This window comes from Lycorma delicatula, chromosome 7 (genome assembly GCF_047948215.1).
Source record: "Lycorma delicatula isolate Av1 chromosome 7, ASM4794821v1, whole genome shotgun sequence".
Taxonomy (NCBI): domain Eukaryota; kingdom Metazoa; phylum Arthropoda; class Insecta; order Hemiptera; family Fulgoridae; genus Lycorma; species Lycorma delicatula.
The window spans coordinates 36,021,149-36,041,187 of NC_134461.1; the positions used below are offsets into that span (position 1 = coordinate 36,021,149).

At 26.6% G+C, this 20,039-nt stretch overlaps 1 protein-coding gene across 2 annotated transcripts in view; it reads left to right on the forward strand.

Annotated features, from left to right (window-relative positions):
• Nucleotides 1-330: 330 nt before the first annotated feature.
• The window catches only part of LOC142327701 (uncharacterized), a 243,882-nt gene continuing 224,173 nt past the window's right edge, over nt 331-20,039 (forward strand). The window contains exon 1 of one of the 2 annotated variants that reach the window (XM_075370955.1): nt 331-370. The gene's annotated coding sequence lies outside the window, so the exon portion shown is untranslated. The remainder of the gene's footprint in view (nt 371-20,039) is intronic. The other variant, XM_075370957.1, reaches the window with a different exon arrangement.

The window sequence follows — 20,039 nt, forward strand, 5'->3', positions numbered from 1 at the left end:
ATAATTTGAATACGTAAACAGGAGGTGTCGTTTTTATTTCAAAATCAACCTAGGCGGTTCAAATTACAATCATAGCCCGACAAAACAGTAGCGGGTACGTTTTCATTCGTTTGATCAGAAAGCGGATTCTCTAAAGGCAACCGGGGATGGTTATAAAGGCTTCAGTGTTAACACGCTTGACGGGGCGGATGATGCGTGAAACCCGACCGTTCCTCTTTATCGTGATTCACCCCTACCGATCATATCATCCCCTCTTCGCTACGAGTCAACAGGTGGGGGCGGTAATACGGGTGGCGCTCTCTACAAACTGGCCGTAACACACATTCGTCGACTGACAGCTGTGGCGCTACCAACACCCTACCGACACCAGGTAATATCCACGAGAACCCCGTTATTAAACAAAATAAATAATTAAAATCGAACAGAAAATTAGTTATCTATCCTCCCCGTTGTATAACGTATATAATTAAAGCAGATTCAAATTATTTTACGGTAAAATTTCTACTTTGTATGAAGTTTATAAATTTCATAAAAATAGTTAAGATTTTTTTGCTAACAAAAATAAATCGGTAAAGTACTTAAAAGTAAATCATTAAAATATTAAAATAAGTTTTAAGTATTTCGGAAAAATTAAAAAAAAAAAAATTAACAAACATGAAAGTTCGAAAAACTTGTGTATAATCGAGAAAATATTTAATTTTTCTTTTTTTTAGAATAGAAAATAAATTAATTAACTTGTATAAATTATATATTAAAAAACAACTAATATTTTTAATTTGACGAATTACATGTACGCACATACAAGTTAAAAAATTAAAATAGGCTGAGCTACTTCATTATTAAACTTAATAGTGGTCTTAATATAACAAATTTTATAAATCAGTAGTGTATTTTTTTTATCTTAATAAACAGAATTTAAAAAAAATATATAAAATACTAAATTTTCGGATAATATAATTTTTATTATTAAATATTCTCGAAGTTGGCATATAATAACTTAAAACGTATGTGTTTTAATAATAATAGTTTTAAGCAGAACAATTTTTATGAAAAAGTAAACTAAAAGACATGATTTTTTTTAATAATTTAAATATTCAATTTTTATTTAGTTATTAGTTTTAATTGTATAATAATTTCTTACTATAATTGTTGTCTTTGATTTTCTTCTATGGAATACGACTTTGATTTTATTAAATTAAAAATATATATATTTAATTATAACTATTATTACAGTCTTTTTTTTAAGGGGGGTATTGTAAAATACTGTTTTACCAACATTTTACCTTATATTTTTCTGAAAAAACTGTATATAATTTTAGTATTTTTTCATTGATAATATATGTGTGTGTTTGTATATATATATATATATATATATATATATATATATATATATATATAAAACGACGTGTTATATATTTTGGTTTCAAAAGAATAACTGAAAATGAAACTTAAGAGAATATATTAAAAAAATCCACGATTGCAACTGTTATAAATATTTATTAAAAATAATTTATGAATATTTATATTTTAAATCTGTGTTATAAACTTACGTTAACGATATATTTGAAGGAAAATCAATGTTCATTATTATGTACAATAAAATGTCTGATTCATTATATTTGAATAAAATTATGAAAATAAGACTTATTAATAATCATTACACAAAACATGTATAATTGAACAAATTAGAGGCGACGTTTTAAGGGCTATCTATGTAAAAATAAAAAGAATAATTTTTATTAATGCTTTGGAAAAAATTACTAACTATTATGAGAATAATAAATTTTTAAGGCTTTTTATTCTTTAAAATAATTAAATCTTTTCACAATAATGTTAAAAATATCTTCGTTTTTTAAGTTTTGTATTTTACTAAATTTTTAATTTAAAAATTTGTATTTAAATTTTTATTTTTTCGAAAATTGTAGTCACAAATATAAAAAAAAATAATAATAGTAGAGAAAACTAATCCAAAAATAATCAAAAGTATTAAAAAGATTAAAATAAAAATAAAAAGTTTGATCTTAATTATTAAAATTATTGAATCTAAAAAAATTCAATAGATTATATTAAAATAATTATTTTTTGTTTTTAAGTTCATTTAATAAAGAATTAAATAATTATATATGAATTTATTTTTTTTAGAATGTGTTAGATTTACAGGTTCAATAATAATATTAACAAAATAAATAGAATTCCGGTTGTTTAAGCAGGAATCTCTATTCCTGCTTTATTTACTTAAGTCTTTCTTAATTTTATAAAAATTCATTCCTAGTTTTACGATAGTGATACGATATTACTAAAAATAATATAAATTAAAAAAAAATAACCTTAAAAATAAAATAATATAATAACTTTAAAGGTTTGTTGTAAAACTATCGTATTCATAGTGACGCTTAAACTCAATTTTATATGCTTATCTCATATTTGTTTACTGTTATGTGAGAAAATTAAGTATTAAATAACAATTTATAGACGGTTATAAATTAAATTCTATTTTAAAAATATAAAATTATGTTATAATAAAAAGTTTATGATCTGTTATTTAAGACTTGTGTGCATTAAACAAATTTTAACTTTCATATAATTAAAAATTAGTTTTTTAATAAATTGAAATGTTTTATCCGTCTTAGAATCGAGGCTTATAAGTGTTTGTGTGTGTGTGTTTTTTTTTACCGTAACTTCAAAACGGTTGAACCAATTGTCATAATTTCTTTATCATACTCTAATTGTAATTAGAACCTCATGAGTGTTAATTTAAAAAAAAAAATCAATTCAATATAAATTTTCAACTTCATGTTTTCTTAATAATTTTATTTATGTTTCACATGGGTGTTCGTGTTAAAACTTATTATAAAATCAATTACAGCGAGGTAGTTTTAACGTAATTAAAAAAGTTATTTTTTTAATTAAAATAAGTTAATAATTTAGAATTATACGCTAATTTATATTGCCTTAATTTTTATTTTTTATTCATAAATATATATATTTTTTTATTAAAGTAATTAATTACAATAACAAATTGTAAAAATTTAATATTTATACTGTTATAAAAATTATTACAGTAGGCAATGAATAACTATGAAAATTTATAAGAAAAGATAATTATTGTTAAACACCTACCAAAGAAATCATGATTTTTATGAAAAAAAAAATATCCTGACTGTTTAAACGTATATTAATTTTACTTTTGTTTAACTCCTACAATTTTATTGTTATAAAAATAAATAAATATTGTCTTAATCTTTAGAAAATATTTATCACTTTTCAAAATCATTAAACCGTGAAAAAATATGAAAAAAAAACATTTTTTCAAATATATTCATACAGCTGGAGACTAATCTGACTTTCATGCTTTCAATAGAAGGTATAAAAAATGTACATTATAAAACATTACTATTATCATACGTAAAAATTTACGTCCACATTTGACAAAATATTTAATATAAGATGTTTTATGTTAAATATAACAATACAATTAATGCGTTTTTCATTTCGGCCAACTATAGATTACGTTTTTTAGTGTCCCTCTCATTCCTTTCCTGTCAGTACTTTTTAAGTCTCTCACTGGCCTTTTTTTCTTGGACTCTTCTGTTTTGTTTCATAGAAAACCGTCTTTTCCGAAATTCTTTAAATTATTCTTGATTAATTTCCGGTTGTGTAAGTCAGGAATCTTTATTCCCACTTTACTTAAGTCTTTATTAATTTTATAAAAAATACACTTCTAGTATTTTTCTAGATAAAAGACTTTTTTTAAAATACCTATGTTACTGATAAAAATTCTACAGCGTACAATGAAACGCTGTAGAAACATCTTCTGAACGATTTAACGTATTCAAATACTTTAATTTTGAATTTATAAACGTAGAATTTTTATTGTAAATATTTTGTTTGGTGATAGATTTATTTATTCCCTTTTGTTGTCCGATATATTATGTTTATTTTTTCTTGGCTATTCCATTGTATAATTTCTCCGAAGAATTTAAACTGTTAAATTATTATTTTTTTATTTATATTTTACAGAGTGACGTGAAAATTGAAGTCAGTCACGTTTTTTATTAAATTTTTCTAGTATAGATTTACTTTTCAATATTTTTAGAGCACAAAAATATTATATTTCTCTTCCACAATCGATTTTTTAAGGGACTCTTGAGTTGTTACATTGCATCTCGATTATCTGTCCTAGGATTTTCATTTTTATTAAAATTTATATTTTATTACCATAAAATACAATACAAATACATTTAAATAATAATTTTTCAAAAATTTAAATATGAACCAAAGAATGTATGAATGAATTTTTGTGTAATTAATTTTTCAGATTTTAAGGTTTCTGTATGGTATTAGCAAAATGAAATTTAGATAAAATTTATAATTTAATTTAAGTTTCTAAATCATAGGAATCGGTGGAAATGTTTTTAAGTTACGAACGTTTCGACGAGAAAAGTAATTATGAATTTGAAAGCTAACCATTTGAATCGTATTACATTGTAGAAAGAAGTAATAAAATACGTTCATTTCTGGTTATCTGCTCGCATTCAGAGTAAAACTATTATGTTTGATATACTCTCGTGGGTTTTCTATCTTCAATCATACAGTAAGCGAATAGGGCGAAAGAGTCGAATAGAACGACTCTGAATAAAATTCTAATAAAGATATTTTTCTTAAATTATTTCTTTTGTGAGTAGAAAGGGAGTTGGGTCGCCTACATGTAGAGTACATAATTATTGTAGGACATAAGCACTGCAGTTAAAGTAAACATAAATATATAAACATGTCTGTTAAAGTTTGTTATTTCATTGCAGTAACTAAAGTTTTCCATAATTTGAATGTTTATGAATCTTATATATAAAACAGAAAGTTTGTTTGTTTGTCTGTATGTTTGTTTGTTCTCGCAACACGCGAGAACCAACCGACCGACTACTTTCAAATTTACAGGATATATTTGTGCGCTATCCCAGGGAAGGCTTTAAGTCATAGATCAAGGTTTTCAATTTCAAGGTAAGTCAGTTTCGTTTTCAGGTTTCTATAAAGCTTGAATACTTTATAATTGTTATTTATCAATATTATTCTCTCAACCATGAGGGTAATGAACACTGCGAGAGCGAAGTCCTCTGGCTAGACGGGATAGACTCCATGTCCCCGAGAGACTTCGGGGTCGGCCCCGGAGGTCCAGACCATCTAGCCTTTTGGCTAGACAGTCGGGTGAGCAAAGCGAGCCCAACTGACCATTAAGTAAATAAAACGTTAAAGCTAATATTTAATAAAGGAAGCAACATTCGGTAACATTAAGTTCTCTCTTCATATAAATAAAAATTAGGCTGACTTTTTTAAAAATTTTTTTCTTTACCAAGTATAATTTGTTTCTTAATTTTATTAATATTAAAAAATTGTTAATTGTTTTTTTAAAAATCTTTTCTTAATGTATAATATTGAAAAAACGTATAAAACTTTTTTTTTGTTAATAAAATATTTAACGAACTTTCTAGCCAATTTGTATCAATGTAATCGAAAATATATATTAGCAGCTTCGAATAGATTTATGGAGAAAAATTCTACACCTTTTATTAAAAAACCTCTGTAAAATAAGATTTGAGCTTTGAACTTTAATTAAGTAGTCTACCCTAATGATAAGATTAAGTGAAATAATTTAAAAAAAAAAAATTTAATTGGAAATTCATTAATGATACATTTAGGAAAAGTAGAATTCACGCAAAGTTAAAATTTGTGAGATGTCATCAGTAAGAAAATTAAAAAGAAATAATTTAAACTGGAATTGAAAGATGAAAGTTTTTTACTGTGACAATATCCTTACGACTTTTCGGTTCATTATAACTTGTATTACATATTATATCTTACCATAGCCTAAGTTAATCTATAGAAAATTTATATACTCGTATTTATAAAAACAAAAACCCTAATATATACGTATGTATAATAATAAAATTAAAAAACAAATTATATATGACTGTATCAAGACAAAAAATTAAAAAAAAATTCTCGTAGCCTAAATTTTATTTACGTTAAGACAGGTTTTAATGTTACTGAATTTTGCTTCCATTATTGAATATTAGCCTTAAAGTTTTATTTTACATATTGGGTAACTAATTAATTTTGTAAATATTATTATTATTATTATTATAAATTATTATTATTATTATTATATAAATTATTATTATTATTATAAACGAAGATGTCCTGACTGACTGATTCATTCACTCATCAACGTCCAGCCTAACTGTTAAAATTACAGAAAATATATTTTGAGGGTATGTTTGATTTATATAGTAGAGGCGTGCTAAGAAAAGAGTTTTCAAAATTCGACTTCTAAGGAGATGAAACGGGATGAAATGACACTTCACGTTTTTCGATTTTTTCAGCTTCTAAAAGAGATCTCAATTTGATCTTTGTTTTAAGATATTTCTTATACAAATATCTAAAAATCAATTTCTGTGTTTTTCGATATCTTGCGTCTAAGCGGATAAAAGGGGGGGAAATGATCAATCAGAAATTTTAAAGGTCGTCGATATCTTCTTAAATTAATAATTTATTCAATCGGTTTTAGCTCATAAGTATTCCTGAAATTAATATGTAAAAATCAATGGGTTTTATGAAATTCGACTTCTAAGTGGGAGAAATGGAGCAAAACTGAATTTCGAATTTTTTCAGAACAAATTGAGATATCTGCTTGATTTTTGGTAAACCCGACAAATTTGTGCGGATGTATCAATTAGTTGTTAAATTCAATAAATGTATGCAGTTTCTCGTTTAAATTTTTGCACGAGAAACCGTGACGGGTAAATACTAGTATATATATATATATAACATTAGGCCGTATGCAACACTAGCTAGACACCCGTTGAAACGTTATCATCAAGGTTGTGAGATTAATACTGGCAAATAATAATTATTAAAATATACAGTCTTTATAATTACTTGAAAAAAGAAACTAAATTACAAAAGACACAATAGTAGTAACTAAAGTACACAGACTTTTGACAAGGAAATATTCACAGCTTCACCCCTAAGGGGGCTGGCTATTCATGGCTTAAAACCTCTGGGATAACACAAATTTATCATGAAAATTCGAACGTAATCGGTTGGTTGGTTCTCGAGAAATGTTGTTGTAAACTAACAGATAAATGTTCTAGTTTATATGTAAGATATATATTTACTAAAACTATTCTTAACTGCAATCCAGTAGGCTCGTTTTGCATGAAGACACCAACTACAACCCTGAGTCAAAGATATCTCTTGAGATATAAATTCAAGTTAATTTAACTGTATTATTTAAATTTATTTTATTCACATTCATACTGTTAATGTACACTATATGCAAAAATCATGCCACATTCATAAAGAAAATGCTTTTGAAAAAATTTGGTTGAATTTAAAGCCCTGCATTTAATTAAAAAAAAAAAAAAATGTTATCTTATGATGAGCATTAACAGAGATTTATCCCCGGTGTTAATATGAACAGAATTAATTGTTGTATGTAACTACAAACGTTTGGAGATACTTAAAAAAAGAATTGGTTGTGGTTGAAAATCAAAATTTTAGTTCGCTTTGATTAATTTAAACAAAATAAAATATTTCGAATTTATCATTAATGAATGAAAAACCAGCATAACTGTAGAAAAATATATTCATTTCCAGATAACGATTTGGAACGCTACAACTGTTAGATTACGCATGAAAAATAAATAATTAAGATAAAGAAAATCGATAGCTAGAAAAGTTTGTTGTATGTTTACAAGAAAGCTTTTTAAATTAATTAATAATAAATCTAATTTCCCATTAGGCCTAACATTTTTCATAAGATATAAAGTCCCTTATCAACCTCACTAACTGTAATCAATATCTTAAGTTATATACTTTATCTAGAAACAACAACTGTACAAAGAAAGAGATGGGAAAACTTTTTATTATGTAAATTCAATCCATTAACTGTAAATAGTATACGAGTATCAAAACGTATACACAGACTACAACTACTTGCCATGATGAGTTGGTCTACTTACTCGGTGGATTTATCTGTATTAAATTTTCTTTACCTACTTTTCGAAGAAAAGTACGGTATTACTTTCAGTTGCACGGTGTGATTGGGGAGTAAAATTGAATTTTCTTTACATTTTGAGGTATGGAATTTCTAAATTACCATTTATCTATAAAATTCTGTGACTCGAAAATCTCAAAAATAACATTCATTAATAAACTTTTATGGCTCGAAAACCTCCAAACTTTCATTGAAATTTAGATATGTTGTAGTGCATGTGAAAATTTTAAGATTGGTTTAATCGTTCTTGAGTTACAATCATTTTAACGTAGAAAAAAAATTGAATTTATGTTGCCTGTGTAGCGGTATATTTTGTATACAACTTATGTAATGAGTCACATTGGTGAGTAAGTTTAAACGTGACGCTTGTGTGTTGGGTCTACTCGTTAATGGAACGTATGTAGTGCGTTGTAATCTGAAAATTAAACTGGGAAGTAGTGAGGGCATTGGAATCGAAAAGTCAAGTCTTCTTGCATAATTTTGCGCAGGAGTATTTTTATTCTATTGTCAAATTTTAACAAATCTTTTTTTAATTATTTAAATTAACTAATTAAATTTTTAAAAATGTCAATGAATATTTTGTAAGGATAAATATATAAAAACCAATAATTTTATATAATGCTAATAAAACTAGTTCATTTTAACAATGCTTAAAATAAATTAGTTATATAACATTTCAATGCATTTTATATTTAACCTTTTTTCCGGTAAAGAATTTATATTGTTAATTTACCCACTTAGTATATTATTTGCTAAGTTACGAAACACAGATTATTAAGCTAATGATTTAATTAAATTTTCTCTAAATTAGCTTGGATTTATAGTTTTAAGATAGATATGTTTCGGATATTTTAAAATCAAAAAAGATTTGTTGATAGAATTACAAAAAAATTAACGCAGTTCTAAATCCAGAGTAGGTTGACTAATCCACCACAACAGGTAAATATATCGATACGAACTGTTTTAGTGATATTATGGTGTTCAGTTAATATCCCATTTTTATAAACAAAATTCTTTATCTCTCTCTTACTGAATTTATTTATTTTTGGATAATATATATTTGAAAAAATGAATAAATTACGAAATAATAGTAAAATTTGCAAACAAATTAATTTTTTTAATAAAATAAAATTTCTTAAATCTAAACAGCTAATTTATGAAAAACGACTGTTTTCTATAAAACTGACCGAGATAGGTTCAATTTATCAAAAAAGGAAAGGGAACTGTTCAAAGTTCTCTTACAATGTGTACTACCGCTTTATTTATTTACATAGTGAAATGAAAGCGTCATTACTTTTCATCCGAAAGGGTTTGTTTATTAGTAAAGTGTAACAATTTACATATACTATGAAATTATTAATCTAATATAAATTTATTACTTTTATTTGAATTTAATATATTTCGTATATTTTTGATAGTATACGAGTTTTATCTAATTTTACTATGTATTATGCATTTTACCATTTTATTACCATTTTTATTGTGCGTAAAATTAAACGAAATTTTTCAGTTTCATAAAGGATTTCAATTTCAAACATCAATAAACATCTAGTTTCTGCTTAAGGTGTTTTGTTTCTATATTAAATCTTGAGCAGAGATTCTATGTTGAGTACTTTTTATCTTTTTTAGCTTCATTATTTTATTGTATGTTACGCGTTTCGAAACAACTCTATTGTCAAAACTTATTGTACTCCGAAAATTATTGTCAAAACTTATTTGGAGTACAGTAAGCTTTGACAATGGAGTTGTTCCGAAACGCATCAATATATAATAAAATAATGACGCTAAGGTAAACAGTATTCAACATAAAAATTATAGTGTTCTTAGCAGAAAATATAGTGTTAATTATTATCTAATAACAACAACTTGAGCAGAGACGTCAATGAACATTTAGTAAAGCTGCAAGGTATTTTTTATACAGATTTGAATACTAAACCGTGGATACCGGTGTTCCTTAGTGTTTTTTATTTTTTTCCTGTTTAACCTCTGAGACCACCGTTATTTATTGTTTCAGAGGATATAATGAACGATTTTGTAGCGTGTGTGAAAATGCCATGCCTGACCGGGATTCGAACCCGGGACCTCCGGATGAAAGGCCGAGACGCTACCACTCGCGATACGAAGGCCGGAGGTTCTCTAGTAGTTGGGTTTCAATAAACCATAAATCTCAGAAATGGTCGACCTGAGACTGTACAAGACTACACTTCATTTACATTCATACATATCATCCTCTGAAGTAATACCTTATGGTGGTTTCGGAGGATAAACAGAAAAAGAGACTATCTGCAACGTATTTCGTCCCTGACGAAAAAGCAGTTGTTAATTTATAAAAAAAAAGGGATTAAATTTTGGTAACATTTTTAAAACAGTTATTTAATTTTTTTTTGTAGTTTATAACCATAAGGAAATTATTTGACAATTTTACTCATTAGCATTTGAATTTGGAAATATGCTACAGTAATTTTTTTTCTTTTTTAATATTGGATCGAAACAGGAATTAAATTTTCTGTTTCTGATTGACGTTTTTAATTAGATACTATTGGCATGATTTGTAACGTGGATGTCGAACATGTAATTCTACTGACAAAATAAAATTCAATTACCTGCATTTTAAGCTCGTTTTTTATAACTAAAAAAAGTATAGAAAAAATAAGTAGAAACAAACATAATTATTATATTTAATTATTAATTATTTTAATATTATAATGTTAAAATATAATTTTGTTTTCAGAAGTTTTTTAATTAAAAAAAATTTTTTTTTGAATAATTAATATTTCAGATGTATAAATTTATAATAATGTGAAATAAAGTTACCTGTAAATGGATTTAAAACCGATTGTATACCCTGGTATGTAAACAAACATTGTTTACATGTTCTGGGTGAACATCTCACTCAATCTGCCGTTATTAGGCTGTCATCAGTTTCCACCTCATTTCCTCATTCGGTAAACGAATTCTAAACACCGTATGTATATACATACAAGAGATTAGAACAACGTTTATGTTAATCTACACGTTTTATTAGTTTATTATTTAAGTCGTTCCTTATAATTATTTTTAATATTTAAATAGTTTATATTATGTGCCTGAAAATTTGTAGTGTTAAATAAATTTTAATTTAATAAAAGTCTTAATATTAAATTTAATAAAGTCTCAGTTTTCTACTAAGACTTTATAAACTTTAATTTATTAAGTAATTTAATAATAATTTAATATTGTAAAAAACTAAGTTTTATATTATGGAGTAAATATATCCATCTCTCTTAAATTTCCTTTTTGTTGGGGGGTAGAAACTAAAAAAAAAAAAAAAATTAAAATTTTCATCTATCTGTATCTCATTTTATTGAACATCTCATATTATGAAGGAAATTTCTCTATCTTGCCCGACAAAAAAAAAATCTGATGTGGACACCACATGACTTCCTTGTATGCCTATTAAATTATATATACACATTTTTTTTTTAAAAAAATGAAAAGTACATGAAATTTTATTTCATTAACAACTTCTGATATTTTTTTAATTTTTTTTTTAATTATTGAACTGTTTATTAATTATCTTAAATTTTTTTACAATCAAAGGTTAATAATTATTAATAAATCAATACATTTAAATTAAAAAAAAGTTAAAAAAAGTTAAAAAAAGGAGATGAAGTCTGATTCGAACCGATGTGCCTTGTAAGATCCAAATATTTCATTAATTAAAATTTTATTTGGATATAACTGAGGAACCAATGAAAATAAGAACCACCTATGATATATCGTTGAAAAGTTCCTCATTGAGAACTTATTACTGCAGTTAAGAAAAAGTTCAAAATCCAAATTTTTTGGATTTTGGACTTTTTTGGACACTTTTGGTTCAGTCAATTGCAATCAAAAGGGGAGGTGCACAACTAGATGTTATAAAAATGCTAAATCCAAAATTTCAACATCCTACGGCTAATCGTTATTGAGCTATGCGAGATACATACGAACATATATACGAACGTACAGACGTCACGCCGAAACTAATCAAAATGGATTCAGGGATGGTCAAAATGGATATTTCCGTTGAAATCTGAAAATCGCAAATTTTGCGATCACAATACTTCCTCTACTTCGTATAAGGAAATAAAAATGTAGACCAGTCAAATAAATAAACAGTTTATCGAAAAACCTACTTCAATTTTTTTATCAGATTATATTAAATAAACTTATAAAAAAGATAAATAAATAATTAAACCGATTTCAAATAACTACAGTAAAGGTAAAAAAAAAAAAAATTTAATTCTTTTAAATTTTGATGTTTTGAATAATTAAAAATAATTATCAATTAATCCTCGATTTATTACAAATTAAAAAAATAAATTAATTTTATTTTTATTAATTCTAAATTTTTAATTAATTAATTTGAAATAATTTATTTAGAGCATTTTTTTTGGGGTGGGGATGCCACTTGACAAACGTTTTTGTGGAAATTTTACTATTTTTTAATGTTAACAAATGTGACTGAGAAAAATAAGACCTTAATTAGGCGAAAACTCGAGATACTGAAGGTGCCTTGCTCTATAGCTTCACCCCCTTGATCTTATAAGTTGAAAATTTAATAGTACCAACCCCTCACATACAGAAGTAGTAATTTGGCCAAGTTTGGTAAAAATCGGTCAAGTAGTTTTGGAGGTAAAAGGTGATTTAGAGGGCGATACTGAACATACAGACGTTACAAATATCCGGAAAATTTCCATTCGGTTTTTTGGATTCCTTAGGTGTTTAATGTAAAAATCCGGTGAAAACGGCATATGCTCAAATCGGATCGATTATAATACTTTCCCGTCTATAGCGCTACACTGGAAAGTAAAGATTAAATAATTGCTATAAATACCGATGTAAGGTGCCGAAGAATGTAGGTTTTTATAATTATTAAAAAAAAACAAATGAGAATTAAAAAATCAACAAGTTTTAATAAAACTGTGGAATTGTATAAAATGTTTATTGTTTTATGTAAGAAACTTCTATCAAGTGCAAGCTGTATTTTCTTTTCATTTAGTTTATCAATATTAAATACGGCATTGTAGTTTGTTTGCAGGAATCATTAATGACGGAAATGATGTGGGAATGTAACAATCATATTATTTATGAGCTCTACTACCATGCAATAGATAGACACACACACACATGCGATACTTAATGAACTTAGTTATTTTAATATAGACAAACTAAAAACTGCTAAATAAATATTAAATAAAAAAATAATAGAATTTAAAAAATGCTTTTTAAGTTTTCAGTCATACTAACCTGAATATCTATTTATATGTTTTAACATAAGAGGTCTTATTTGGAAATAGTGCATTACAATTGACAAATATATTTTTCTTGCATTAATAATACGTAAATACATAATTAATAATATTGTTTGATTCGTACTGATAAATAAATGAACAATTAAACAAAATTACGTAACTTACAGTTCGTTGTTAACAAAGATATTTTTTACTAGTACAATAATTTGCCAGAAAATTTACGTCTGTTCTGTTATTTCTTGAAGAAAACATTAAATAGTATTATTTAATTAAGAGATATTATGTAGATATGCTTAATTATTTAAAATTTAATAAATTTTAAGTTATTTGTATGGTTGCAATAATTTTGTGTGAAGACCGTCTCTATTTGCATTCATTTAAACATTTAAAACTAATTGTATTTTTCATTTCTTAAGTTCAGAGAGTTGGAAGAGATTTATTCACTTTGTCAGCTAAGCACTTAATAAAAAAAAAATCTTCTATAATAGATGAAATGGATATATTAGATCCATTTCATTATTTTGATAAGTTTTCATCTCTCTCTCTCTCTCTTTCTCTCTCTGTATATATATATATTGATATATTTTTATAATAAAATTTTTTATAACTTTGCGTCAGGATTACGAAGAAAAACCTGTTTCCGTAATTATTACTTGTAATAATTACGCAATTAATTAATTGTTAGTTAATTATTACAAATTAGTTTTGAATAATCAAAAGGAAATATAATACTTTATAGATACTCATTAAAGGAAAAAAAAATTATTTTATTTCATTATATTTCTGTTATCAAAAGGATTAATTTTTTTTAATGAATTAATTTTTTAATGATATCTTTAATATCTTAAACCCCATTAGGAATATCACGATAATCCTAATTGGAGATAATGACCAAGTCTCTATAATTATAATAAGTTTTATTAAAATCTCTCTAGTAATTTTTGCGTGATACGCGTACAGGAACCATTAAAACTAGGGTCGTTACATGACCCAATGTAACGGACTCATCCTTACATGATACAATGTATTTATTAAACATTTTTTTAACATTTACATTAGAAATCTATCTTATTTTAAAATACGAGTATCTGGTTGATATTTAATATTTAAAAACTAAAATTTTGGTATATTAATTTTCCCAAAAAATTAAATACCCAATAATTAAAAACCAAGCTATAAATTCCTTACGTTTTAGTTCTTAATAAAAATAAATCACTAATTATAAAAAAAAATCCCTATTTTGAATAAAACAACTTTAATAATAATATTAAGATAGAAAATTTAACTATAGCAAAATTTCTGATTTAAAGGGTTTCATAATTCTTGAATATATTTCGAAAGTTCTAAGAGACTTTGGCAGGGATATATTAGTTAAGTTATAAGCCACCTTTAAGAAGGACATCTTTTTTCATTGTTTTCTTTAAAGATGAAAAGGGCTGAACAGGATTTACACAAAAATCGGTACTCATTGATTATAATTACGAATTTTGAGGTAATTTTATCTATATTATAATATTAACTAATAAAGGGATTTAAGAAAGTAATCATATCAAGATTAAATATGATGATTTAATCTCCGTTATAATGGGGACTTCGTCTAAAATGTGGACTTCAGTACACTCTGCATATTAGAATATTTGATGTACACACCAGCGGTATTCGGTCAGTTAACTAACACTAACTAACTATTTAAGTTTTTTAGTTATTTTCTTAATTACAGTTAAGTTTTGAAATATTATTTTCAACTCTATCTGTAAGTATTTTAAAGGAATTTATGAAATAAAAATTTAAACACAAACATATCAAATTAATAAGGGATTTTTAAAGTAATATACCAATATAATATACTGAATTTAAAATAAAGTTAAACTAAGCTATAAATATTCATATTTTAAAATATAAATTATAATTTGTGTATTATTTTAAACAATTTTATCAACCTACAAAAATAAAAAAACAACTATTGTTATTAGTATTTTTTATTATATACAGCAGAAATGATATTTCCTGACTTTATCAAGAAAACAGAGACAGTTGTGTTCTAGATAACTTTTCATTTATTCAATATAAAATAATTGTTATTTTGTTTCATTTAAAAATGAACAAAGGAAGTATATATTTATATACACCTGTCTTTTATAATTAAAAACAATCATTAATTAACAAACAGCGTATAGATGATAAAAATATAAAATAATTTTATATAATGTTTTTTCTAGAAGGAAATACATTTCATAATAAAATGATTTTACAAATATAATTTTATTTACAATTTATTTTGATAAAATTAACTTAATAATTTTAAATATTTAAAATTATTATTTTTGTTTAAAAACTTAAACAAAATTTTAGAAGATTTTCCAGTTCACTTTGGAAATCGATTAATTTTTTATTTTAATTAAAAATATTTCTTCTCTATTTAAACCTAATCTATATTTCTTACCCTTAAAATTATACAATAACTCTAACGTAGCGAATATTTTATTGTGATGTATAGCTTATTTGTTTAACGTCCGAGTCCGCAATCAAGACATTTTTTCCGCAGAGGACGAGATGAATGTTTTGTAGCGTGTGTGAAAAATGCCATGCCTGACCGGGATTCGAACCCAGAACCTCCGGGTGAAAGGCCGAGACGCTACCACTCGCCCCACGGAGGCCGGCATTATTTAGAAGTCTAAACTGTATTAAAAGAAAAACATGGAAAACTTGTGTGTTTTTAAAAAAATACATTTGTAGTTTTCACGCTCCCCGGAACAGGACAGACAATTAAGCATAAACTCAGCCCGTTCGCCTCAAGCTACCTCGGAAGGACGCCAGGCCCCGCCCAGGCAGTCGGAACTGTCTTTTTGCATGCCATGCCTCAAATGAGGAGTTCCTCAAATGAGGAAGTTCCCGGTGGGAACTTCCCACCGGGATTCCGGTTTTAACGCCTTGGCTCTAGTGGGGAAACCTCAAAGGGATCCCCCACCGGGACTACGGTCTTACATTCTTCCCAATAGTATCCCAAAGGAGTCCCCACTAGATCATTGAAGGTGGAAGACCGAAGCCTCCCACCCTTCCCGGGTGGAGCTGTCCCTCAAAGATAGCGTGACAACTTGTTTATAAACATGAAAATTAACTACTCAACATAGTGTTACCAAACCATTATACATAGATTACAGTTATCTGCTATGATGATTAGACCTATTATGGGATTTAGGACAACTACCATTATTAACTTATTTTTATTCTAATAATAAATTTTAATAATTTAAAAAAAAAATTTTAATTGGCTAAGAACATTTTTAAAAGTTATATAGTGACGTAAATATGAAAAAATTAAAATGATAATTTTAGTTTAATTTGAATTCCGTAAATTAGCAAATAGCCTAATGCGTTAACGAAAAAAACACGAACTCCTAATTAGTATGAGTTTATTATTACTTTTTTTAAAGGACATTTATAAATTTAATTTCTTAAACAAAAAGATTGGAAATTCCTTTACAACAGGACAATGGAGAATAAATTTTACTGAAAATAGATAAAAAAAAAGTATTACAAATTTTTTTTATATATATGGTCTCTTAATGAGTTGAGGTCCCTCGGGTCCATTTCGCATACCGTATGCTCAAAGTGTACGGTACCTTGGTCTTAATCTTGATCCTCGTCTGACGTGGAAGGTCCATGTAATAGAAAACAACTGGATATTAAATTTAAGGAAGCGTACTGGTTACTGAGCAAGAGGTCACAGCTTTCACTGTCCAACAAACAATTATTGAACACGGCAATCCTGAGACCGATTTGGACCTATGGGGTCCAAACTCTGGGGGTACAGCAAGTAGCGGTAACGTCAAAATTATAGCGATTCTAAAAAAAAAAAAATTCTGAGGAGCATCACAGGGATGCCTTGGTTTGTAAGAAACGGTGAAATCCACGAATATTTGGGTTTACAGTCTATTCGAGAAGAAATACCGAGAGATTCGGTACAAAATATAAATTGCGGCTAAACAACCACGTGAATTATTTACCTATTACGTAACCTTTTAGATAACAGACAAGATGTTAGAAAGTTAAAACGACTCCACGTATTGGACTTTAAAGACTTTATGTGATTTGAGTTTGTGCTGCATCAATTTAGTGTTAATCATCAATTCATTATTTTGTTTCGTTCAATTATTCTTTCATTATTAATTATTGTTTTATTTTCATTTTGTGTTTTGTTTATGAATTCTTATGATTGTTTTTGTTTTGTATTGATCTACCAGTGCCAAAAACTATCAGTGCCAACTATCAGTGGCTGACTTAACTTTACGTGTGCACACGTAAATGTAAGTGCACACGTAAAGTATATTCTCTATAGGAATATTAGTAATTTTTGAGAAGCTTCGATGGAAGCCTCTGTACATGCGATCATATTTACTTATGGCTTTTGTAATAGCGGGACCGATTTATTTTATTTTGAGGTAAAAAAAAAATTAACTGGATTATAATTAAAAAAATTACGTTCAGAAAATTTTAAAAATATTTGTTAAATAAGTTAGTAGTATAAAAAAAAGGTTAATGCAGGTATTCTAAAAACGGAACAGGTTAATTAATTCATAACGACAGGTTTTCAGTCTATATTTTTTTAGTAATGCTATTACAGTTAATTACCGTTTTACAAGAAAATTTCTTCAACTCTCCCTTAATACAGTTTTATATTATAGTTTTGATAAACTATATATTATTTTATAAATAAAATAAACGTTTTTATTGATGTTATAGCATATTGTTATTATTAGCTGTTAAGAATTTTTTTATTGGCTCATAATAACATTTATGTTAAAAATTAAAATCCATCAATAAATAAAAAAATCATTAGCTTGATTTTACCTTAAGTTTTTAGATGTTCGAACGATATCTTTGTTAATTTTATAGACCGTTTCTACAATCGGCTGTAGAATGACTTTACTATGAGGAGACTTCCCGATGGGATTTAAAATTTAAAAGACTTTTTGATGAACTAATGCGTTAATTTACCGCAGAAGCTTTGATGCTTGTACATGGGAATATGGAAATTAATTTTTAGCTTATGAAAAATGCCATATCTAGTCGGGATTTGAACCCGGGATCCGCGAATAAAAAGCTGAGACGCTACTAATTCACCCCGAAGATCTCTTTTAAAAAAAATAATTTTTTACTAACCACTTATATTATCGAAACCTTTCACATTCACCCTCAATTTTTATACGACTGCTCAAAAAGGAGTGTAATGTATTTGGGTGTATGTATGTATGTTTGTTTGTTTCACTAGCAGCTCAACGACTGTACCGATTTAGGTGTATGTGTATGACCTCGCGTTGGAATCCTTACGTTATCGGGAGTGGTTATATAAATATGTATGTATATATATGTTTAAATAAATTGAAAAAAATTATAATAAGTACAAATATTAAATACAAAATTGCCACCCCACGTTCTTTAATTATATTTATATATAATATCTATCTATCTGTTAGTAATTATTCTATATTAAAGAGCAGTGTTGGTCAGCAATGTTTTTTTGGCAAGCATGTTTTTTAATTTTTATTACGGTTTCTTTTTGTAAGTTTAATTTAAATAATTCAAAAATTGTAATATGTATTTCCTTTTCAACCAGTTTTATTCTATATTACCCTTTTGTATTACGGTATACGGATTAGTTATAAACTTGGTAAGAATTAAATACGAACATAAATAAAATGTTGTAAGTTTAATTGCATAATTTATCCCTCTAGACGTCAGTTACAACTTGCAATACGATAATTACACAGCTGGTTTTTTTACGCAGTTTTTAATGCATTAATAAATTGTTGGTTTTGTATAGACTTTTTCAAGGTTGTCAATGCTGCTTGGGTTTCTTTATTTCTGGTTTTATATAGACTTCTTCAAGGCGTCATACGCTACTCGGGCTACATGATATTATTCATCTTATACAAACACCAAGGCGTCAGATGCTTCTTGTAATACGGTACTTGATTTTACAAAACCCTTTCAAGGTGTACGATGAGACTTTCGATATTTGGTTTTATATTGACTCCCTCGTTGTGTCTCATACTGTTAAAATATTTTCAACCAGCCCCACATCAACCCCTGAATGAAAATATCATTAAGCCTTAAAAAAAGATTCGGAAATTCCAAGACTATGTACCTGGGATTTAAAATATTTCTTTCTATAACTGAGTGTTCACAAACTCAATTATAGAAACACGTCTTATCCATACGTATGATCGGCCTCTCACACTTTTATTATGTTCTTGAGGGATGGATATCTATGACGTGGATATCTTTCAAGCAGTACAAATCTACTTTTTTACATGCTCTTCTTTAACTTCAGTGTCCTCAAATCTTGCAACCTTAATTAATCTCATTCCCCTATGTCATACAATAGTGAAATTTTACACAGCGATGTAAGATGGGTGACAATACAATATTCCATTGTTAATTTCATATATTTCTATATATTATGTATAGAACGTTTATATATAAGTTGTTGGAGCAGGGGGAACATGTTGAGGAAGACAGCTGAATCGATAAGATGTTGCTATCGATCTAGTTGGTTTTGACTGTCAATTCAGTATGAGCAGATGAGGTGATGTTGAAGCGGATTTTAATATAAATAGTGTACATTTCCCTTTTAAAATTTATATACGCTAATCATCGAATTTAGTCATTAATAACTGGTATAATTTATAATAATGGAAACTAATTCT